We start from the raw sequence: 15061 nt of genomic DNA on the forward strand, positions 1-15061 counted from the left end.
GGGTTGGACTACATGACCCTCAGGGTCCCTTCCAGACCTACAACTCTATGATTCTGTGACCTGCGCTTTTCATTCCAGCCAATTTCAGGAACACTGAATTCAAATTCTGTTTGAAGTATTTCTTTCCCAGCTCGTCATCTGTACTTTTAATCTGCACAAAACGAAAAAGGAGGTGTGCAAGGTTGTGAGTGCTTTGCTTCTCTTGTGTGCTGGGACTTCATAACCGCATTGCATTCTTCCTGATTACCACATACAACTAATCCTAACAGAGATGCTGCGGCTGAAGAAAGAAGATACTGTGTTCAGTTTCCAGGACAGAAGAGAGAGAGAGAGAGGCCCTACAGTGAAAGTCCTGAAAGGTGTTTATTTTTGGACACCATTTCCCAACCCTGGTGCTCCGGTCCCCAGTGAGCACACCGTGTGAAAAGGCACAGTGCAGCTTTCAGACTGCGTCAGTACCGTCTAGTGTGTGAGAAGAAGGTAGATTTTGATGCCTGATTGACCTGAACTCCTTCCAAGTAGTTTGCTAAATTCCCACCGGTTGAGAAACTGCAGAGCTAGGAGGGCAGAAGATGGAAACCACAGGCCACGATAATTGTACCAAAGCCTGCTGAGATTTTCTTAACCACTTCCAGTAAAAGGAAAACGTCCCCTAGTAACAGGGGCAAGTCCCACAAGAAGGACCGAAACACTATGTTCACTCATATATGAATAACACTTATTTTATCACATGAAGTTATGGATCCAGGTGCCCTAATGGAAATATGTTGGGGGTTTTTAAAAAAGGATTAAGCAAATGTTTTTCTGGGTAGAGAATTTCCACTTTCCTACTAAAAATCCTTCATATGATGTTTGTGAAGGTGCCGGCTTCACATTACAGGCTGGTTTTGCTACGGCATTGATATTGCTAAATAAATTACTTGTGGGTGGCAGTCACCACCCTACCTATGGCCAGCAGCAATGTTGCTTTTATGAGCATTGAAAGCAAAGTATTTTTTGCCCAGGGGGAAATGCAAAGTTTTTTTCTGTATCCTGTGTATCAGTACAAGAAATATTCTAATGATTATAAAAACACTCACTGGTAATCCTGGGAATCTGACTGTTGTGGCCGTTTGGGGGCCATAGCCATTGTGTTCCCACAAGGCAAGACACAGTGATAACAGCAAGAACCTTTATTGAACTACATAACTGGACAACAAGGGCAAGACAACTGCTTATATACATTTCTGGAGGCCTGGGTCACTCCCACTCCCAACGCGATTGGCTGTCTAAACTTCCAAGCTGTAACTCAGAATTTAAGGGCCATTGGCAGAGGCCCAAATCCTGACATGCTCTGTGATTGGATATCGTGCATCGAATCAGAACACAGGGGCTCGGAACCCTTAGTCCAGACTCAAGCTCAGGCAAACACAGACCACTGAATACATAGCACCCCTCCAGCAGCCATGTTGGCCTCTGGGAGCCTTGAGTTGGCCAGTCGCAGGCAGGCTGGGAGGTGCGGCCTGGATGGCAGACCTGGGTGGCCTAGGCATCACCCAGGTCCGCCACCCACACATATAAAGCAGCCACGTCTGTGGCAATTTACAGCAGTTTGGAAGAAGGCCGTGCTTGCTTAACCCCACTGATTATGCCACCCATTCCTTTCACAGTGGGTCAACCCAAGGTCACAAAACTTACCCATTCCTTCTGATTATCCTCCCCATGGAAATGTGGATCTGTGGCTGCAGCATCTTGCACTGGGCCATTGTCATGGCAATGCCTTGGAGCCACCACCTCAGCCTAGATGCCCAAGCTCATCTCACCTGGTTCAGCTGCAGAAGAATGCGCTGACATGGCCTGAAGCCTTTGCTTACAGCACAGATTGTGTGGGACCGCCCTATGCACTGATTATTGAGTTTGGAGAAAGCGATCTGGGCAGCAGGAAGGGCACTGGCCTCACCTTTACAGCAACTGCGGGTCTCAAGGCTTAGCATACTGCTCCCCACCCACCCCCTGTGTTTCCTGGCTTTGGTCTGATATGTTGGGGTGCCCTGGATGGGCACTGTGAAACTTGCTTGGGTCAACCAGGCTTGGGAAAAGATGAACAGGGCTGTGCTTGGAGGTTTGGGAATTCCACACCCTGGCATTGCATTTGACAATGACAGTCTGTTCCGACCAGACGGGGTGCACTTTTCATCCACTGAGCATGAGGTATGCTTGTGAGTGTGGCGATCACATAGAGTCCCTGGATGTTTCACTGTCTATTGATCCCTGTGCCACCACTTTATTTCTCGCTGCCACCACCCAGGCCCTACCTGGGACAATACAGCCAGGGTTAAATGGAAACATAAAATTTTGTTTATTTATTGCAGTTTAACAAGCGTGTGGTTTCATAAACAGTATCCATCAATTACATTCATGGGGTGCCTATCCAGTCCTATAACTTTCACTACCTGCTCTCACTCACTAAACCACCTCTCCAATATTTATTTGTCTGCCTAGCCCCTAACTGTTCCTGACTCAGCCTATTTCATTACACTAACTCAACCTACCCACAACTCTAGCCCAATTCACTCCCACTCCAACCAACCACCCAACTCCCAACAAACTCCTCCCTTTGCCCCTCCCAAAGCTGGTTTTATAGTCCCACTGACTCCACCCCCCTGGGTCCTGACTGGGCAACCTGTTTAACTATTTCACCTCCAGTAAGGTAAAGGTAAAGTGACCCCTGACCATTAGGTCCAGTCGTGACCGACTGGGGTTGCGGTGCTCATCTTGCTTTATTGGCCGAGGGAGCCGGCATACAGCTTCCGGGTCATGTAGCCAGCAGGACCAAGCCACTTCTGGCGAACCAGAGCAGTACACGGAAACACTGTTTACCTTCCCACCAGAGCAGTACCTATTTATCTACTTGCACTTTGGCGTGCTTTCGAACTGCTAGGTTGGCAGGAGCAGGGACCGAGCAACGGGAGCTCACCCCATAGCGGGGATTCGAACTGCTGACCTTCTGATCAGCAAGTCCTAGGCTCTGTGGTTTAACCCACAGCACCACCCCTGTCCCCACCACCAGTACGCTCTCATATATGTTAGCGTCACAGTGAGATATTGCCAACCCCCTTTGGAGTTGGTTGCAGATGTGAGTGGTTTGGCGGTGAGCCAGCAGGAAGGGGCCAGCTTGGGTGGCAGAAAAGGCACTGGGTTGGATCCCTACTTGAAGGTGGGGGTTGGGAGCCCATCCCCAATGTGAGGGGTCCAGAAGGGAGTACCTGGCCAGATACCCAGTCAGAGGCTGATGGGCCATAGGCACCTCTCCAGAATGGTGGTCCTTGATAGTTGCCCCAATTTGATGCATGTCGTAGGGTAATCTTTAATCCAGAGTCGACCTGACCAAAATAATCAACCAGCAGCTGGGCTGCTTGATTCAGGATACATGCCCAGTGCCTACAACTTTGGCTGGGATAGCTCAGTCGGTAGAGCTTGAGACTCCAAAATTCAGGGTCGTGGGTTTGAGCCCCATGTTGGGCAGAAGATGAACCTCGTCATCTCTTCCAACTCTGCAATTCTGATTCTGTGAAAATGACTTACCTGTAATCAGCAAAAGTTATGGCCTATTCAAACCCATGTTCGTTGTCCTGTGCCTTTATTTACTTGTCTCACTGAGGGCTTCAACAGTCGTGGACTCACTGCACCTGGGCCTGCAACCAGAAACATTTTTGGGTTGTAGGATCTGAGTCAACCTCATAAACTTTCTTATCGGAAGAGAAAATGTTGTTTTGTTTCCTGCAGCTATTTTAACCATCCTCTTTTCCTTCACTTTCATCTTTCATAATAGGAGGAATAATGTTGTCCCTTTTGTGTTAGTTTCTAAGGCTTCCCCTTACATTCAGAATATTTCTGCTTCAAAAAAACAAATTCATTTTTTCCCTGTTCCTGAAACATATCATTTAACTTGACATGCTCTTCCCTAAAATTTCAGTATTATCTTCAGAGTCTTCTTTTTTAAATGTGCATAACTCCTTAAGCAATATTCTGATTTCTCACAGCTAATCCCAGTTTCAAATATTACAAATACTACAAAGAAAGCTTGTGGGTCAATGGCAGAGCCGAAGGTCCCAAATTGTAGTGATTCCCTGCCTGAAACCCTGGAAAACTACTGCCAATCAGTGTAGACAATACTGAACATTACAGGCAAACAATGAATAAATTTGCAACAGACTTAAAACGCATCAAAATAAATGTTTATTATCCAGTATATGATCTGTGGATCATACCACAGGATGAGATGATCAGCAATGGCATAGCCAGGCTTTCAAAAGAATGCCACCGGCAGTGCACACTTCTTAGCAATATTCCTCTGTGAATAACGCAGTAATAGACAAAGCTTCAGTGGTTCCTATCCAATCAGCATTAACCTTGGAAGAACTTCACCTTTGACATTAAATTCCCCCATGCTGAGAGAGCAGCTCAGACTCCAGCAAAGGAGGAAGGGAGAAATGGGGAAAGCTTTAAACAAAAACACTCTGCTGCTACGCAGTGCAGAAGCTGGTCTGGTTGAGTTCTCCATTTGCAATGCACTCCAAGCACCAGGGAGGCAAAGTAAAGGGGATGGTAAGTAGAAGATCACCCTCTACAGAACTGAGAAATTAAAAGGCTGGTCAACTCATGAAAGGCTCAGGGAAAGGGTGGGGAGAATTTTTTCTATTAAGGGCAGCATTCCTGCAGGAGAGAGTCACACGCCATCAGTAAGTCGGGTCAGAGGCAAAAGTTGGGGGCCACCCTCTCTCTCTCTCTGCCATACTCTTTTCTCAGTCCAGGTCATGGCTTTATTGTTCTAGTCAAAGGCCATATCAAACTTGTAGCAGAATAATAATATTAATGATAATGATAATGATAATGATAATGATAAGCCACCCATCTGAATGGGTTGCCCCAGCCACTCTGGGCAGCTCCCAGCAAAATATTAAAAACACAATAAAACCACAAACATTAAAAACTTCCCTGTACAGGGCTACCTTCAGATGCCTTCTGAAAGTCATATGGTTACTCATCTCCTTGACATCTGATGGGAGGGTATTCCACAGGGTGGGCGCCACTACCGAGAAGGCCCTCTGCCTGGTTCCCTGCAGCTTCACTGTTTGCAGTGAGGGAACCGCCAGAAGGCCCTCAGTGCTGGACCTAAGTCTCTAGGCTGAATGATGGGGGTGGAGATGCCGCTTCAGGTATACAGAGCTGAGGCCATTTATAATACAGTCGTATCTCCGCGTACGTATCCCTCTGGATACGTAAACTTCGGGATGGGAATGTGGCAAACCCAGAAGTATTTTTCCGGGTTTCACCATGCGCGCATGCACAGAAGCACTAAACCATGCTGTGCACATGTGCAGAAGCAGTCCTTTGGTTGCGAATTCCTCCGGATACAGCCAGACCTCCGGAACAGATCCCGTTCGCAACTGGAGGTACCACTGTAGTATAATAGAATAATAGTCTCTAGGGCATTGCTTTCATTATAGCTTGCACTGTTGTTATGGCCTGTCCACAGCCTGTCCTGCTGCTGTCCTGTTTGCATATCTGGGTCTGACTCTGAATCTGTGAGAGTCAGGGGAAGAGGCTGTGCATTTGTTAGTGTCAGGCAGCAGAGGAACCAACCCCCACTGCAGGTTGTCAGGAACGGATAAGACAAGGATAAGTCCTTACCATCTGATTTTTATTCAATATTTACAGAGAGAGACTTGAGAATGCAGCCTCTTGGAATAATGGTGTTGTCCTGAGTAATTCTCCACCCCCCTTTTCTCCCACTTCCTCATTCGTCAACAGCACGCACACACATACACACACACAAACACACAAACACACAAACACACACCCCTTACAGTTGCTGCTTAGAGCCATCTGTCTCCAAACTCTTTGCTCTCCTACTTTTAAGGTTCTCCTGGTTCTGGGAGATGGTGGGTCTGGAATGCTTTCTAGTGATAACGTGTCAGTCAGCTGCTCAGCCCCCTCCTCCTCTCACATTATTTCCCAACTTTTCCCCTCATCTTCCTCTGAGCTGTGACCTCCCTCAACCCCCTGTTGTGATTCTGAACTGTCTTCTTCTTCTCTGGAAGGGTCAGGCTGAGGAGGTTGTCTCCACCATTTCTCCTCTGCCCAGTCCCTGACAGCTAGCATGGTGAAGTTGTTTACTAGTCATGCAAGAAGCAGACAACAGTGAGCCTACGCTCTTGTGAAGCTGAACTCAATGCACTGTCATATTCACTTTTGGATTGTGAATGGTTGTTGCAACTGTCCTGTTTGACTTTGCTAGCTTCAGAGAGTTGCAAGCAAAGAACCAAGTACTTGCAGATAAAATTACATCGTGCAAGGGAATGTACCCAGAAAGAACTTATTCAGGTGTCCTACATGCCAGGAAATGAAATTCCTGCAGATCCGTTGTCAAAAGTTGTTATCAGGGAACAACTTCAGGTTTATGTACAGCGGTTGCAGTTAGGCTGAAATGCTGCACCATGGGTTACATGTAATGGGGGAGGATGTTGGGAGATTCCATTCCACCCTTTGCTGCAGATATGAGGATGTTGCATGTCACATGTCTGTTTACATTCCAGCACAGATTGCTGGTGTGAGCGGAACTTCTGCTCTGTAATGCTTTTGTTTTTCAGTCTCTCTCCGAGAAAAACGGAAAGGAGAGAAGCCATGTTTTTCTTTTGTCCTGATTTATGTATAATAAATGCGTAGTTTATTACTGTGTCCGCGCCTCAAGCCTCATCTGTTGTGAAGTTTACACTGCTGAGTAATGTGTGCTCAAGCCTGCTCTGCTTGAGTTACAGATGCACATCAGGGAGCAGAGGTTGATGGATCTCCGCAGCGGCAAGGCTGAGAGTGGAGACACTCCAGCTGGCTTTTCATCCCTTGGTTCCAACAGAGTTTTCCCCTTAACTGAGGACTCTGGAAGAAGCTGTTCTGCTGGGAGCAGGAAATCTCTGAAGACTGCATCACACTGGTTGAGGTGTGGTGAACTACCAACTGACTTCCACAAGTCACCAACTCTAAAAAGCCAGGGTTATGAGTAGATCTTCACAGCAAGGTGTTGGTGAGGTCAGAGGGATGTGGAGAAGTATTGTCCAAGACCTCTGGACGGCAACACTTTGGCTACCCTTGAACTAGATGGTCTTAGCTTGATTCAACCCCCTACATTCCTGTTCTTTGGAGAGAAAAACATATGACAAAATCCCTAAAGCTGAGAACAACTGGCAGGTAGACAACTTACAAAAAGAAAAGCTGCAGTGAATACATGGAAGCGTAATGAACACTTACATGAAAATCGGGAACAATTCAGGATGATGGGGAAATGCAACAATTTGTAGATGTTCACATTTTTCCTCCTTTTGGTATTGACAGTTTCCATTTTTCCCATTCAGATGACTTTAAAATTCATGAAAAAAGTTTCTAGCCCCCGATTCTGATCTGTAATAAAGTTGCATAAAGTTCATTAGATATTCATATGATAGTGAGAACGGTTTTGGTGGCAACGGAAAGCTGACAGCTCACAGACAGCAGCCACTGATCAGGCGAACCGTATTGGTGATGCACTTATAAAATTACTTATTCATAATGCAGGCATGGAATACAATGAAAAATAAGGTACATTATGTTAGAAAGCATTTTATTGTCTCCTTCTGTATCTCATTTTATGCCGAAGCTCGTAAATGGATTTCTTTCTAATGACATAGCCGTGTTATTATCAAAGTGCATATTGTACTGCCCAAGATGAAAGCAGCATGTTTGGAAATCCAATTACAAATTCTTTCAATCAAAAAAAAAAATACTGTGAAAGCATTTGAACATTCCTTTAACCCAAAAGGATCAAAATTACAGGTAAAATGCGAGTTTAATGTGGAGGGCTGTGTGCGCTTTCGGTTTCGTATTTCTATTTCGTTTGTTAACTCCATTTAAAAAGCAGGTTAGGACCTCTGGCAGTTTGTTCCCGACATGCCATTATAAATCAACAATGGGAATATACATTAATTCCATGAATGGGCGTTGTAATGTTAAGTGGCTTTTTTCAGATTAAAAATATACTTGTCACCTTATAGTGTGTGTTGGCAAAGTAAGGAAAACAATGGCAAACAATCCTCTCCCCTCCTGCCCACCCTTTCTGATGCTACTTTGTAAAATCATGACTGAAAAGAATAACTCATTTACAACACATACATTTGCTATGAATCTAATGACCCCAACATTTACTCGCTCATGTGAATTTGCTAACTATACTCGGGCTACTATTTATTTATTTTTTGGACTTGATATCCCGCTTTATCACTACCCTAAGGAGTCTCAAAGCGGCTAACATTCTCCTTTCCCTTCCTCCCCCACAACAAACACTCTGTGAGGTGAGTGGGGCTGAGAGACTTCAGAGAAGTGTGACTAGCCCAAAGTCACCCAGCAGTTGCATGTGGAGTGGAGGAGCGGGGAATCGAACCCAGTTCACCAGATTACGAGTCCACCACTCTGAACCACTACACCACACTGGCTCACTATTAAGGTGTAGTTGGAACTGGAAGAAAACACAGAACAAAATCTATGTCTGCACTGGGTCAGTTGGGACCCTGAGGTGCAAGCAAACATATACCCAGGAGTTCACTGATTCAAACCCCTCCATGGCTAAAATATTTGTGGGAGAGGTATAACTCAATGCCAGAATATGTACTTTGGACGCAGAAGATCCCAGAGTCCAATCCCTGGCAACTCCAAGTGCAGCTGGAAAAGACCACAAGTCTGAGACCCTGGAGAACTGATGCCCTTCAGTGTAGGCGATGCTGAGGAATTCTGGACTTTTTGCAATAAGGAAAGTGAGGGGAGAATGCACTGAAAAGTATGGGGTAACCTTTGCTTTGACTCACATCATCTAATCCAATCAGGATGAATGTTCAGTAACAAGTCACCTGGAAGCACCCCAAGTTATGGGGGAGGACCCATCATGCTTCTTTCTTTCCTGTTCTTTGGGTGCCAGGAAGTTCATCCTGTTCTTTGGCTTTTAATGGCATTTGATAACAAGTTCCAGTTTTTAATGGAGTGCCTGCTATGTTAGGATTATGAGTTACCAGAGCATCCTTACCTTTCCTTCTGCTTCTTTATTCATTACTGTTTTTATTATTATCTTGTTTTCCTTATGCAAAAGTTGGGATACAGTGGTACCTCGGGTTAAGAACTTAATTCATTCTGGAGGTCCGTTCTTAACCTGAAACTGTTCTTAACCTGAAGTACCACTTTAGTTAATGGGGCCTCCCGCTGCTGCTGCTGCCGCCGCCACTGCCACACAATTTCTGTTCTTATCCTGAAATAAAGTTCTTAACCCGAAGTACTATTCCTGGGTTAGTGGAGTCTGTAACCTGAAGCGTCTGTAACCTGAAGCGTCTGTAACCCGAGGTACCACTGTATATACATTGCAAAAATAAGTAGCTGATGAAATGCCCATGTAGAACACAGGAGGGTGGGTTTCTCAGAAAGCAGGTAAACCTTTGTCTTCCCACGCTCTTAAAGCAAACCATCTCAGGTGTTAAAAATAATAATAAAATATGTCTCCAGTTTTAATTCAAGGGGAAAATGAGCCTCAGCTATCAGGATTTTGGGAAACAGTGAAATAAGCAGCGTCTGGACAGAAGTACAAATTCCTGTCAACCTCACTATGAACAGTCACTGTATATCACTGAACTTTTCCTTCCTTTCATCCGCACAAATCTTTGTTCTTCCACGATGATTGTCAGCTCAAGAGGGGTGTTATTTTTAAACATTGCTTATTGCATGGATGGAACTGGTTGCCATTGCATCTTCAGTGAACTGTTAGGAGCCCTTGAAAAACTCTGTCACTGTAACTTCTTTGTGTGTGCTCAGAATATCCTGTCACGCTAACATGATGTTCAGCTATCATTCTGTAATAGTTTCTCTAAGCTTTTCTGTCTCCCATCCGGGCTTGGCCTAGCCTCAGCATATTTCTATTTTATTCCTAGCATAACATCAGTTAGGTCATCATTTGTCGTCTTGTTGAAATCACTGATACACTTGACTTTGTATTTCAAAGTTTCCATTTCTTCCGTAAACCATTTTTCTCCTTGCATCATCTTCAACCATTACAATTTATTTTTTTATAAACAAGTATAGAGGGCTCCTTCAGACGAAACAGAGGCTACCACATATCCAGTCTTGACTGAGCATTTGTTCTGATTTGCTTGTATGGCACTTATATTCATCCTGCACCCATCCTGATTTTTCTGCAAGGTATTTACACATCTTCCCATTAGCCATTTATGCATTCCACACTTTTCAATGCATTTCCCCCATCACCTTCCAAACTACAAAAAGCCTGATTCTTTTTTCAAGTTGATTTGTTGTGTTAAGGAGACAGAGCCCCTTCAATGTGCTTTAATTCTACAAACCTAAAGTTCCATGATGCCTGAAATATACTCAGAGTCGAGAGGGGATTTCATGCTCTTTATTCAGCTCATAGCGGTGAGGAGGAATGGAAGTTCCCCCAGGATGTCTGCTTTATATACATTATTTACACAATGAGCCCCACATGATTGGCTAATTCCGGGATTCTTCTGTAGGCCAATCAGGTTGTGGATTCACTTCCACCTGGAGCTGGATTGGGTGGCTCCTGTGGACCAATCATACTGCCACATTGTTCTAGGACCAATCAGCCTGCTGCATTCTGAATCCTATTGTTCTAGGACCAATCAGACTGCTGCATTTTGGATCCTATTGTTCTAGGACCAATCAGACTGCTGTATTTTGGATCCTATGCAACTCAGTACATAACAATGGCCTTGAACACCTCTTGCAAAATACTGGCAATCTGGAGGCACCAAAAAGGATGTTCTTCTTGGAAAATTTCCATCCCCCGGCATTATTTCATTGCTGGAAGACACTGTGTTAAGAAAGTCACAGGGGAGAGTCTCCAAGACTAGGAGGCATTGTGTGAAATATTGTGCACCCAAGCGGAGACCCCCAGGCAACACCCAGGTGGAATAATGACTCATGACAACGTGTTATGGTGGTGGTGTCCAAACTTTTTTTCAAAGAGGGCCAGATTTGATGAAGTGAAGGGCCATGAGGGCCAACCAGAGGGCCAGCCAAAGTTGTTGAGCTTTTTTTTAGGATTGAAGTTGAGTTGTTGAACTTTTTTAGAGTTGGAGTTGTTATTATTGAGGTTTTTTTAGGATTTCACCCCAGTAAATAAACTGTAAATAAACTGCCACAGGGACTGGATTAAACCAACCGGCGGGCCGGATTAGGCCTCAGAAACGGACTTTGGACATGCCTGTGTTATGCGATTAAAATTGGTCACAACTTTATTAAACTTTCAGATGTAGGAAGACCTTGGCTTAGGCATTGGGCATATATACCTCCCAGTCCCCAGCTGGGGATCTGGGGCACATCAGGGTTATCCAATCTGTTTGGGGATTGGGCTGGCTCTGGAAGACATATGTTTAAGCAGAGAGCTCACCCCCCCCCCATTTCACCACAACACAGGTGAGCATATGGCCAGTGACTCCCCTCAACACAACCCCTTTAACAGGGAACCCTGGGATTGCCACCATGGGGGGTCATGTGTCACCGCTTCACACACACACCCCTTTAGGGAAGATAGACTAAAGGATTCCACCCAAGGCCTATAACCGACACTCAAGACCGCAAAATCGTGGTCTCACCGCCAAGACTACCTACATCTGAAAAAACCCTTAGCAGTCCGACAACCATTCCAGGAGGCCATGCCTGATGTTGTCCAATCAGTGTTCCTTTCCTGTGGTGGTAAGGTGCACTCCGTCAGGCCTAAAAATATCCCTTCTGTAGGTTTTAATGTCCAGATGCTTCACGACTCGGCCCCCAAGACGCAAGATTGCCGAGTGGATAGCTACCTGGAAATCCAGAAACATTTTCATTAGAGAATATCCAGTGGGCTAGATCCAGATTGTGGGAATTTAGTTCCCACTGAAATGAATGGGGCTTCACTGAAATTGGAACCAACTTTTCAGATTAATTTCAATGGGACCTACATGGAACTATTGTACTGTGGATTCAACTCATTATCTCTCGAGAGGTTCGGAGGGTGGCAACACGAGAACAGGCCTTCTCTGCAGTGGCTCCCTGTCTGTGGAATGCTTTCCCCTGGGAAGTTTGCCTGGCACCTTCATTATACACCCTTAGGCGCCAGGCGAAAATGTGCCTTTTTAACCAGGCCTTTGGTTGATCCAATTTACATCCTATGCCCTTTTAAAATGTTGGGTTTTTTGCGGGTGGCTATTGAGTTGTTGTTTTTATTTTTATTAGATATTTTGTGGTTTTATATCTTGATTTTATTCTGTGAACCGCCCTGTGACCTCCGGGTATAGGGCGGTATAATAATAATAATAATGATGATGATGATGATGAAGGATAATCCCAACAGGGCTCTTCCAGTTGAGTATGAGCACAGCATCCACATGGGGAATTGTCCAACAGGAGTCATAGAGCCTTGGCAGTTGGGATAGCTGTTCAATTTGCCACTGAGCAATTTGTGGGTACACACAGGCAACACAATCTTTGCATGCCTCCCAAGTCCCCATACAGCCCTGCCTCCATGTGCCATGCAAGTAACTTCAGAGCAAAAATAATTTGCAGGGTACATAGGTAGAGAGCATAGCACGGGTTGAAAGAGGATATCAGAGATCCCCATTCCCTGTGATGGCTCCTTGTGCTATCTGCCTGCATACCCATATACTCTCATTGGCAAGAGGAAGAGGAAAACTGAAACAGGGCTCTCTTGAGCTTGCCACACCAAGCACGGAACAATCCCCTGTGCAAAAACACAAGATGGACTTCTCTGAGGCTAGTTATGCTGCATCTCTAGCCCACTTCAGAAGAGATACCCTTACATTCAGTGGGCAAATGGAGGACAGAATGGGCCTCAGAAGACTATGAAGAAAGACCAAAAAAGAACTGTAGATGGTGCAGAGATACAGTGGGCAGCCTTTTCTGAAAGTGGGAACATGAGTCCCATGAGAGCGAGTAATTTCTGGCACACGCTTTGGGAATAACAGCAATATTATATTCAAAGTAAAATGCCCACAGGCTCCCCAAATGCCATTTAACTGCACTGAAGAAACACATTGAATGGGGAGGTTTATTCCGGGCCCCAGTGGGATTTGGGTTTTAGTTATAATCATTCACCTGTTTTTAATACTACAGAATGCTTGAATGTTGAAGAGCAGAAGGCAAAAAGCGATTGAACCATGAAAAAATATGTACAGGGACAGATATTGATTGAGAGGCCTAGATTCCCTTTCCATTTTGTTTTCCCTTCTGCTATAGTTGTATATAATTTCATGCTATTGACCATTAATGTTCAGAACACTGTAAATTTTGTTTGTGAAGGCCTCGTTTTCTCTGAGTGCTCTGAGGAAAAAACAAAATCAGTTACCTCTTCATCTAAGATAGTGTTTCTCAGACTTTTGATACCTGATGCACACTTTTTTTTTTAGTGGTGGGTAAGACCCCCCCTGAATTCAGAAAGAGTTCTGCAGATGATAGATGATAGATGATAGATAGATAGATAGAGATAGATAGTAGATAGATAGATAGATAGATAGATAGATAGATAGATAGATGATAGATAGATAGATGATAGATCGATCGATCGATCGATAGATAGATAGATGATAGATGATAGATAGATATAGATAGATGATAGATAGATAGATAGACAGACAGACAGATGATAGATAGATATAGATATAGATAGATGATAGATAGACAGATTGATGATAGATAGATATAGATGATAGATGATAGATAGATAGATGATAGATAGATAGATAGATGATAGATAGATAGATAGATAGATAGATAGATAGATAGATAGATAGATGATATAGATAGATAGATGATAGATAGATAGATAGATAGATAGATAGATAGATAGATAGATGATAGATAGATAGATAGATAGATAGATAGATAGATAGATCAGTGTTTTGCAACCTTTTTTGGGCAAAGGCACACTTGTTTCATGAAAAAAATCACGAGGCACACCACCATTAGAAAATGTTAAAAAAATTAACTCTGTGCCTATATTGACTATATATAAAGTAATTCTCTTGAATAGGAATCAAATAAACACAAAGAAAGTATTTTATAATTACTTTATTATGAAATAGTAAGTAAACAGAAATATGAAAAATTATAAAATACTTTATTCAGTGCGCAACCTGGGCCTGTTTGGCTGAACACAAAGCTGATATTCTGGCTGGAATCAAACGTTGCGGACCGTTCTCTGCTCAGCGGGGATTGATCCGCTGATCCCCGCTGAGCCGGCGGATGACAGCTCCGTCTCCGCACTGTGTGCGGAGAGGGAGATGTCAGAGCCCCGCTGCTCTCTATGGGGAATCGGATGACAGCGGACCGCCTGTCCGCTCTCATCCGATCCCATCCGATCTGATCCCCACCCAGGACGGATGGAAAATAGGGTGAACACAGTCCGGCGCCCGCCTAGTGGGCGAAAATTTGACATTTTTAAAAAAAAATCTTTCGGATTTTTCAATTTTCCCCACGGCACACCAGGCAACATCTCACGGCACACTAGTGTGCCGCGGAACAGTGGTTGAAAAACACTGAGATAGATGATAGATAGATAGATAGATATAGATTCCTAACACTCCTGTTACCATCTTTGAGAATGTGATGGTGCCCAAGCAATTTCCCAAACCCCAACAGCCTGTTTCCTTTTCCACAAAGTTGACTGCTGGTGGGAGCAGTAACACAAAGAAGGCTGGTATTGGAGTCTGCACTATAGAATCATAGAATCATAGAATTTTAGAGTTGGAAGGGACCCCGAGTGTAATCTAGTCCAACACCCTGCAATGCAGGAATCTTTTGCCCAACGTGGAGCTCGACTGAGCTATCCCAAGCTTATGCCCAAGAACATTGCTGCACAATTGCTTCACCCATGGAGCTTTCTGGGAGCCAATCCAGGGCTGCTCTGGGGTGTAGGTGCCACCCCAGGAGAAGAGATGCTTTCCACTGATGGAGCACTCATATCCCTGAGGTCCCTCAT

General features: G+C 44.5%; 2 long non-coding RNA genes across 3 annotated transcripts in view; both read right to left on the minus strand.

Moving 5' to 3' along the window:
- Window positions 1–15061, minus strand: part of LOC309538981 — a 174942-nt gene that overhangs the window by 57511 nt on the left and 102370 nt on the right. The gene's annotated exons all lie outside the window — the stretch shown is intronic.
- The window catches only part of LOC309538874, a 41101-nt gene that overhangs the window by 4210 nt on the left and 21830 nt on the right, over window positions 1–15061 (minus strand). The window contains exons 2-3 of one of the 2 annotated variants that reach the window (XR_014222432.1): window positions 7288–7437; window positions 3565–3674 (exon numbers count right to left, since the gene is read on the minus strand). This is a non-coding gene — a long non-coding RNA (uncharacterized lncRNA). Of the gene's footprint in view, window positions 1–2314; window positions 3675–7287; window positions 7438–15061 lie in introns of those variants that run through there. The other variant, XR_014222433.1, reaches the window with a different exon arrangement.

The sequence above is a fragment of the Podarcis vaucheri genome, assembly GCF_965113315.1.
Source record: "Podarcis vaucheri genome assembly, chromosome: 8".
NCBI classification, from domain to species: Eukaryota; Metazoa; Chordata; class Lepidosauria; order Squamata; family Lacertidae; genus Podarcis; species Podarcis vaucheri.